The following is a 10423-nucleotide window of genomic DNA, read 5'->3' on the forward strand; positions in this document are numbered from 1 at the left end:
AGATGCTGCTGAATTGAAAAATGCACATGTAACACAGACTTCCCACAATTGCTGAAGGCAGTCCCTCCTTTCTTTCTTTTACTGTAGAAGTATCTTTTCCATTTTCTAAACAACAGACAGTAGTAGTTTCCTTCCTAATACAAATGTCTCTGGTTTAGTTAAATAGATTTATTAGCTTCAAATCAGACAATACAATGAAAGTTCATTTTCAGAAGGGTTAAGTGGAATTGAATTTGTGTTGTGTATTACTAACTGAGAGACCAATTTATAACCACAGAGCACTTTGAGGTGAGTGGAAAAATTTTTTACAATTATAAAATGCATAAAATTCCTTACCAAATTTTTATCAAACTTGCTTTATATGTAAGATCAACCAAAAATTAACAGACAACTACCAAACAGTTAAAGCATACAACATGCCAATAAATTAAAAGAAAATGCTTATTTAGAAGTGGGAAAAGATAAGCTTTTATGGAATCTGCTTAATTGTATAAGAAAGAGAAACATCACTTTTCTTCACATGCTCAGAATTTAAGAGGGGGAAATGATCCATGCGATAATCCAGTTCTATGTACACAAAATTAAGCAAGATCCTCATAATTAATGTGTTAGTACACAATGCCTGACTCAAATTCTATCATAGACGCTAAAGTCCTGTCACTGCAGGCTCATCAGTCTCACTGTATTTATTATTATTATTATTATTATTATTATTATTATTATTATTATTATTATTAATTGCTGTTGTTTTTCTTTTTGTTGTAATTAAATAATTTAAATTTAAAATTTATTAAATTTCAGTAGGTGATGTTCAAGAAATGTATAAAACTTTTCATATTGACCAGGGACAAATGACTCTGCACTAAAAAACTAGATCTCATTACCCATACTATTATCTGGTAACAGTGTGCACAAGCAGACCTGAGACCTAACAAAGTTGTCCTTTAGTTCCTCATTTTGCTCACATCAGCATATGTAAACCATTGCCAAGTTCAGAGGCTAAGAATCTGCATAGTATGTTTCACAGACCAAGTACTCATCGATGACAGAAACTGTGGCTATGTACTGTGTTTATACTTTATTTCTCACGATGAAGGAACAGCTGAAAGCAAGAAACTGATGCTCTAAAGGGCTTAGCAAGAAACTTCCCTGGACAATATTGGTATGAATTAGTACAATTTGACTAAAAGAACACTTTGTCCACCAGGCTTGGAAGATGTAAAAAATGTAAAAATATTAAATAGAAAAATGCAAAGCTGTACTTGTAATATAGTTAACAAAACACCCATGGAAGGAGTTACAGAGACAAAATTTGGAGCTGTGACGAAAAGATGGAGCATCTAGTGATTGCCATATCCAGGGATACATCCCATAATCAGCTTCCAAACGCTGACATCACTGCATACACTAGCAAGATTTTGCTGAAAGGACCCAGATATAGCTGTCTCTTGTGAGACTATGCCGAGGCCTAGCAAACACAGAAGTGGATGCTCACAGTTACCTATTGGAATGGGTCACACAGCCCCCAATGCAGGAGCTAGAGAAAGTGCCCAAGGAGCTAAAGGGAACTGCAACCCTGTAGGTGGAACAACAATATGAACTAACCAGTACCCCAGAGCTCTTGACTCTAGTTGCATATGTATCAAAAGATGGACTAGTGAGCCATCACTGGAAAGAGAGGCCCTTTGGACTTGCAAACTTTATATGCTCCAGTACAGGGAAACACCAGGGCCAAAAAGGGGGAGTGGGTGGGTAGGGGATTGGGGGGATGGGTATGGGCGAATTTTGGGATAGCATTGGAAATGAAACGAGGAAAATACCTAATTAAAAAAAGAGAGAGATAAAAAAGAGTTTATGGTTAATGAGGGTACATTTTTGTTAAGATTTGTTCACATAGCCTGTCTTCCACTTAGCTCTATTTCCATAGCCAATGGGATGAAATTCTGCCAGGCCTGTCTATCATCAATATGAGTGGATGTGCAACTACAATAGCCAAAACTAGGAGTTATCATGGAAGATCTCTTTTCTGAAGAAAAATTGAGGAAGAGTGGATAGGGGTAGCAAGAGTGGATGAGAAGTCGGGGAGCAGAGAAGAGAAGGAATACTAGTTTTGGGATGTTGATTGATTAATTTAAAAAATCAGCTCCAGGACAGATTATTTTCTGGTTTTAGAGAAAACTCATCTCAACAATTATTATTAAGGAGAATTTTATTCTCTGTGATCCTAGAGTGAATTCGTATTGGTGTGTGTGTCTGTGTCGGTGTGTCTCGGTGTGTGAACCTACCATGTTGCTTAAAGTAGCTAGCACAATATAATTTGTCTTTCATGAACTCACAAGCCAGGATTCACTTCTCTGACTACATGGCCATCTTAAGAAGAATCCTCCTGGCCAAGCAGTTGTTATTTAAACATAAACCTGGGATTCAATCTACCCTGCTTCTAATTGGGACCAAAAGTATAAGCCACATGTGTTTCTCTGCCAGACTACTAGTGGATGAGACCCTCGAGTATCCCAGATGCATACCATGTTGGAGAGGGTACATAAGCTCCCATGCACTGACCTTATCAATAAATTAAATGCTCAAACTTTTCTATAGAGAAAACAGCTATACTCATTTAAAATTAAGAAATCACAAGTTGTACATCCCTTTAGGCACAGGAGTAGTATGCAATCATTTAAAAATTCCAGTGTGTGTAATAAAAGCCAAAATAATCAAAGTCACTTTACTGCTCTCTTTTACTTCCACAGAGATGGATAACTAGTATGGACAGTGAGATCTGTAAGTGGACTTCAAATGCTTACAAGTTTCTTAGGTTTGTGCTGGCTTTCAGGTCTTCTTGTGTTCCCCAAGCTTCCTTGAAAATAGACAATGTCAAGGGAGAAACTGAGGTGACAACTACCATGCTTACACTGAAGGAAGACACAGTCTTATCATCTTGTTCATAAATTTACCTGAATCTTTGTTTTGGTATTCTATGACAGTCAACATTATAGCCACTGAAACTATGCCATGAATATTAATTCTTTCTGACTTCAAGGGCCCTAATAGCATTTTACATCTCTTCTGAGAAAAGTGAAGAATTAAATCATAGTCCATGGTACCTGAAACCAGAGGATAGTGTCTAAGAAAACATTGCTATGGACACAGATGTCTAACAAAAACATAGGTATGGATACAAATGTTAAACAAATACTCATTTCTTTTATTACTAATACAAAAAAAATGTGTGGATAACACAGATAATGAAAGACAGTGGGAAACAACGTAGAATTCTATTGTATCTTTTTTTATGATATGAAACATAACTCTCCCAAATTTTCTAGATTTTAAACCTTCTTTACATTCTGTCCCTGCAATATGCTAATTTTCCTTAGCTTGGCAATTCTGTCTGAGTTTTCTGACTAAGTACATTCTGGTGTCTGAGAAGCCTTGATCATCTGTTAAACATTTTCTCACACAGGTTACATGTATAGGGATGGTCAGCAATGTGGGTCAGCTGGTGCTTAATGAGGTGACATTTTTGAAGGAATGGTCTCCCACATTCAATACAGTTAAACAGGATTCTCTCCTGTATAAAATCATTGATGTTCAACTAAATTTGTATTATGATTAAAGGTTTTCTGGCACCAGGAACACAGATGTAGTTTTATTTCTTAGTGAGTCAGATAATATATTTTAAAATCTGAACGATGTTTTTCTGTGTGTGAGGGTGCATGTGTGTGTGTGTGTGTGTGTGTGTGTGTGTGATATGTATTCAGGGTCCAAAGAGACCAGAAGACTTAGAGACACAAGTAGGTTTTTATTCTTGTTTTTTTGTTCTTTTGTTTTGTTTTGTTTTGTTTTGTTTTGTTTTCTAGACAAAGTTTGTTTGTTTACCCCTGGCTTTCCAAAAACTCACTCTGTAGACCAAGGTGGCCTCAAACTCAGAAATTCGCCTGCCTATGCCCCCACCCCCCAAATGCTGGGATTGAAGACCTGTTCCCACACTGCCTGACATTAGACAGTTTTTTTGTTAAACTATATTTGATGCTATAAATAGAACGGGAAGTTTAACATGTACTGTTTAAGAATTGAGCCATCTCTTTCTTCACAATGCAAAGAATAACAAGAATGAATAAAGTAGAAAAATATTGTATAATAGATATGAGGGCTTATCTATAATTGTTTAAGAGTTAAATAATAACAACAAAAAGTCAAACAGCTCAGTCTGGACATATGTATACAAATTGCCAAGTAACTTTTAACAAAACACACAAGCAATTCAATGAAGAAAGGCTATAAATGTCAATAAATGATGGGGAGCCAATTGGACAATGTGATGAGTGTTCTTGGGTTTGAACTTTACTGCATCAAGAATTAATTAAAATCCAACTGACTGGGCAAGACCTTAAAGGATTTTTTTCTTAATAATTTGAAATGGCAAGATCCATTTTGAATCTGAATCTTTCAAGTGGGAAAAGTCACTTTAAACCTGGCACACACTTATATAAATGTTCTGCAACCTATATGAAAGACATGGAAGAAGAAAGTTTGTTTTCTTTGCCTGTTTGCCCTCATTGGGAAGCCCATTCCTTCACTGTCAATACAGGCCATTTTCAGTATTCCATAATACACTGGAGACTACCTGAGACAATCCACCTCATTGACTGAATAACTATGAGGTTCTTAGAATATCAGTTGGTAGACAGCTATTGTTGGATCACACCCTGTAATTCACTTTAAAGTATATTTAAACTACATTTAAAGTATATTATATAACAAAATATTATAAATGATAAAATATATTACATATAAAATAAATTATATATAATATATACACCATAGTTTTATAAAATTATGCATATATATAATTTGTGCTGTATGTTTTGTTTCACCCGAGAGCAGTGACACATAATAGGTAAAAGAGTCAGCCTCACACTCAATCTCAACTTCGTACTGTATGTAAAATAATTCACAAGGGCATGTAAGAACAAAAAAGATTTAGGAAAATTGGAGTATATGTATGATTAAGAGAGTTAAGAGTTCTAGATTTCATGGAAGAAATATTCATTCTAAGAGAAATAATTGATCCTCACTAAAATTAAGAACTTTCACGCTGAGCTGGATGGTGGTGGTGTGTGTTTTAAACCCAGAACTTGGGAGACAAAGGCAGGTGAGTTTGTGGTAAACATGCTGTACAGATTGATCTTGAGGAGAGCCAGGGTTATGCAGAGAAATTGTATGTTAAAAAAACAAAGAAAACAAACAACCCCAAAACAAAAAATAACATAGAAAATATTTTTTTTTTCTGTAGCAGTTCCTGATTCAACAGTGAAGAAGCAATCTAAATCAATTATAACCCAAAAGGCAATATCTCCCAGAGTATATTTTTCACTGTTACAGTCCAGGTTACACAATGTATACACAAAGGAAAGGAGTTATAGTTAACCAGTTAAACTAGTCAGGTGGTTATCTTGTAGATGGCCAGCATTACAACACTGTAAAGTGTCTTCTTCCATGGGTTAGCATAGCCCATTCTTCCTTAGATAAATACATTTGTATATCGTCAAATATTAACATTCCTGAAGAAGAGAAAGGACTTGAATTTAATACTGAGGCAGAAGCAGTTGTTGTACCTGTCTGTGAATCATGGCAGGCTGCATACTGAGGAAATTATCAGTAACGAATTTAGGTGGAGAAACTGGGATAACCAGAGGTAGGCAAGTGGACCAGATAATTGGTTGTAAAATATCCAGTTTCCACTCTGATCCTGACAAGTCTAGTCGCCTGGAGATCAGTAAGTTTGAATGTACCAGAGAACACTAGTGGTCTTAGCAGCAGGAAAAATCAAAAATGAGACTGCCTGAATTCAAAAGGGAAATGTTAAAATAAAATAAAACAATAACATAAAGCAATCTGACTTTCTCCAGCCCCTCTATGGTCCAGTAGCCTCCATGGCTATTTAACACCAACAAACCACTAGTAAACACTAGTGTTGGGCAGATTTGTGTGTTGCTATAAAGCTGCCTTGATCATTTGCTTTCTTGGGTGTTATCCTTCATGAAGTTATTTCTCTCTTTTCCTTCTCTGTAAAATATATAAGACTAAACTTAAAAGCATTTTCTGAAGTGATACATGAGTTCCACCCTCTCTATATAAGATCTGTTTACCATGAGTCAGCCAAAATAAACTCTGCCTGACATTCTTAGGTTGGATTCTGAAAGAGGTGGTTTCTGTTGTCACTGGGGTGTCACTTAGTTCCCCATTCACTAGCAGCACCTAGAACATGGCACTAGGGTACAAAGGCCAGTGGAAGTCCTCCTCTCTCAACTCATGGATGTATTTTCATAAAAAAGATATTAATCCCAGCATCTATTCCACCTCTAGAGAACATGAATGCCAGCCTAGGCTCCTATACCTAACAAAACTCTCAATCACCATAGACGGAGAAAACAATATATACAAAGACAAAGCCAATTTTACACATAATCTTTCCTTAAATCCAGCCCTACAAAGAATAATAGGTGGAAAACAACAACACAAGGAGTGAAACTACACCATAGAAGAAACAAGAAAGTAATCTTACAACAAATCCACAAAAACATGCTTCCACCTCTAAGAATAAAACTAATAGAAAGTAACAATCACTTTACCTTAATATCTATTAATATGAAAATTAATATTACCATCATAACCTAATTGAATGAAATTCAAAAATATGAGGAATTAGAAATTGTCCGTTTTTCATTATGTTGTTCCTAATTTGGTAAATAGGATTAATAAGTCCAATATTGTATAATCCATATATTCTTTCTTCTTTTTTGTACATAACACTGTATTGCTGTGTGCCACATAATGGTCTTGAAAACATGCTTCCCCTATCTCAGCCTCTGTATTAGTAGGATTGTTTATTTGATATTTTTACACTATACTATGGTTTTCAGAACACCTTAAATTTTTCAAAACACTTTATAAACCAAAATAAATGTAGACAATTAATTTGGGAGGTGGCTTATAAGAGAACAGCAAAGAGTGAGACTAAAGGCTTTGCTTGATATTTATTATTATTGTATAAATTCTGAAGAGGACTTTATAAGTTACTATTATTCTAAGATGAATGCTTTTGAAAAAACATCACATCCAATGAAACTGAATTCTATCATCAACTAACTTCTGTGACACTCTCCAAGCAGAACAATTCTTCATTGAAACAGTTGATCAATGACTTCATGGATAGACCATCTTAATAAACACCCATTCCTTAAGTGAATGTACCCTGTTACCTGTGGCCTGAGAATGACAACAATCACTCAAATCAAATAGCTTTGAACATAGCAGGAAATTAGTATCCAAAAATCATGCCTACAGTTCATTCCTTGCCACAGCAGATATGTCAACTCTACCCTTAGTACTATGAAGGTAAAATACTTTGGTGATGTGAGGGACATTCAAGTACAGCCTTATTACAATGAAATCCAGTGTCCATAAATTGTTCTTCTTTTTTTCTTTTTTTTTTTTTGTATCACAGTAAGCCAAGATTTTTTTTTAATTTTACAATTATTATATACTTTCTTCGTATACATTCCAAAAGTCCCCTCCTGCCTCCCCCCTTACCTCTCCTTGATCCCCAACATACCTACTCCCACCTCCAGGCCCTAGCAGTACCCTGAGCTGAGGCATATAACCTTCACAAAACCATAGGCCTCTTCCCCCACAGATGGCCTACCAGGCCATCTCCTGCTACACATTCAACTAGAGACATGAGCTCTGGAGGTACTGGTTAGTTAATATTGTTGTTCTTATTTAGGGTTTCAAACAACCTCAGTTCCTAGGGTACTTTCTCTAGCTCCTCCATTGGGGGTCCTGTGTTCCATCCAATAGATGATTGTGAGCATCCACTTCTGTATTTGCCAGTCACTGGACTATCCTCACACAAGACAACTTCAGGGTCCTGTTAGCATAATCTGTAAGTCAAGAATTTTAAGATCTCCTAAAAACACAACAAACAAACAAACAAACAAACAACAAACAAACCAAAAGACTATTTATGTTCACCAAAAAAAACTAATAGTGATATATTATTTTAATATATCATACAGTTAATATATTTGGATTTATTTAAAATTTATGAGAAAAAAGTATTTTCAGTATTGCTGCAGACAAATATATAAATAAGACTAATCATTGATTGTTGTTTCTATCAAACAACATTTTTAATATTCATTTTTATTGTTACAATATTTTAGAAATATTAAGGAACATGATAAAAAATGGAAGGTTTGATAGGTTTTGAGTGGGCATCAGCTGGAGGAGTTGGGGTACAAAATAAAAAGAAGAATGTGATGTAAGTCTGTTTACTCAAAATATGTTTTTAGATGTTAACAAATTCAGATAAATTGAAATTATGTATATTTTCTTATCATAATGCAATAAAAATTAAATCAAAACATATTTCTAGAACTGGTGGGATTGCTCAGCAGTTATGAGAACGGGCTATTATTTTACAGTTCCTGAGTTCAATTCCCAGCAACAACATGGTGGCTTACTACCATATATAAAGTGATCTGATGTCCCCTTCTTTCATGAAGGTGATCCCATAAGAAGAGGACTCATACATTTTAAAAATGATAGACTTAAACACATTAAAATGTTTCTATTATTATTATTATTATTATTATTATTATTATTATTATTATTAATATTAATATTATGAAAGTGTCTAACTACTTCCTTTCATTTCTTTCCACCAAACCAGCCTTGGAAATCTAATGCACAAGTAGGAAAACACTGCAAGTAAATGGGCGGAATGCTCTTGGATACATGAAATACACACTAGACTAGTTGAAAAAATGGAAAAACTAGCTGTTAAGGGCAACTTTTGGTTGGGCAGTGGTGGTTCATGCCTTCAATCACAGCACTTGGGAGGCAGAGGACAAGGATTTTTGAGTTCAAAATCAGCCTGGTGTAAGTTCCAGGACAGACAGTGCTACACTGAGAAACCCTGTCTTGAAATTTAGTAATAATAATAATAATAATAATAATAATAATAATAATAATAGCACCTATTCTATGCGGAGGACCAGGCACAAAGCACCCACATTGTGGCTCATAACATATGCACAATCACAGTTTCAGAGAAACAGTGCTCTCTTGCGGCCTCTGTAGGCAACAGAGGCATAAGTGAGAGAGAGGGGCTGCTCAGCCTAGCACATAAGTGAGAGAGGGGACCTGGTCAGCCTAGCATATAAGTGAGAGAGAGACCCTGCCCAGCCTAGCACATAAGTGAGAAAGAGGGCCTGCAAGGACTAACATCTAAGTGAGAGAGAGGTCCTGGGAAGCCTAGCACATAAGAGAGAGAAGGGCCCTGGGCAGTGTAGCACATAAGAGAGAGAGAGAGAACATGTGAAGCCTAGCACCTAAGAGAGAGAGAGAGAGAGAGAGAGAGAGAGAGAGAGAGAGAGAGAGAGAGAGAGAGAGAGAGAGAGAGAGAGAGAGAGAGAGAGAGAGGACCTGCCCAGCCTAACGCCTAAGTGAGAGAGAGGGCCTGAGCGGCCAAGCACATAGGTGAGAGAGAGAGGGCCTGCACTGCCTAGCACACTCTTCTATCAAGCTGAGGACTAGGAAAGTAGAGAGAGGAGAGTACCAGAGGTTGTAGGAAATCTGCATGTTCCCTTCTGAACTCTTAGGGCAGCATAGACTCTTCTGGTGTGCATGTGTACATGCAGAAGTCCACATTATTAAATGTTTATGCACATAAATAAATAAAAAACCAAAAATGCTTACAAGAGCCTCTACAGCTGAAATTAAGTAGAGCCATTTGCTGTATTTCATATGTTACATATTTGTTCTGGATTTTCAAGTTTGTAAGCACTTGTCAACCAACAAACTGGAAATCATTTGTCTTAAAGCCAGTAGATTACTCCCACCTTCTAAAATCTCCCTTCAAAGTACTTGGTATTCCGTGAACGCATGCGCAGGGTGTATTCAGCCAATCAGCACAGTTCTTTGGTGAGACCTATTTGCTCCAGCTGGCATCACAAAGGATCCTCTGAGGCTTCTGTCCGGGTGTGGCCCCTGACAACGGGTTTTTTTTTTTTTTTTTTTTTTTTTTTTTTTTTTTGCCATTGAGGAGCTAAGCACAGAAGGGTGCGGTTGGGAAGGTGTTCTCCTCTTAGATGAGCTGTAAGTGATAGTCTGCCCTGATCAGGGTTGTTGGACAGTTAATCGAGGTGTGACAGGGTGGGGAATCTCAGGCCCAGGAGGCCACTATGTGAGGAAAAGCCTCCTGATCGCCATTTTCTGTGGAATCTGAGGGTGAATGGAAGGTGGAGGACCATATTCATGGAAGAGGATCGAACAGGTCAGGGCCATAGAGAATTGGCAACCCTTGGAAGAGAAAAGCTTGGGGCCTGGGGATAGGATCAGAGAACCAGCTGCAGGA

Source organism: Mus musculus, chromosome Y, assembly GCF_000001635.26.
Source record: "Mus musculus strain C57BL/6J chromosome Y, GRCm38.p6 C57BL/6J".
NCBI classification, from domain to species: domain Eukaryota; kingdom Metazoa; phylum Chordata; class Mammalia; order Rodentia; family Muridae; genus Mus; species Mus musculus.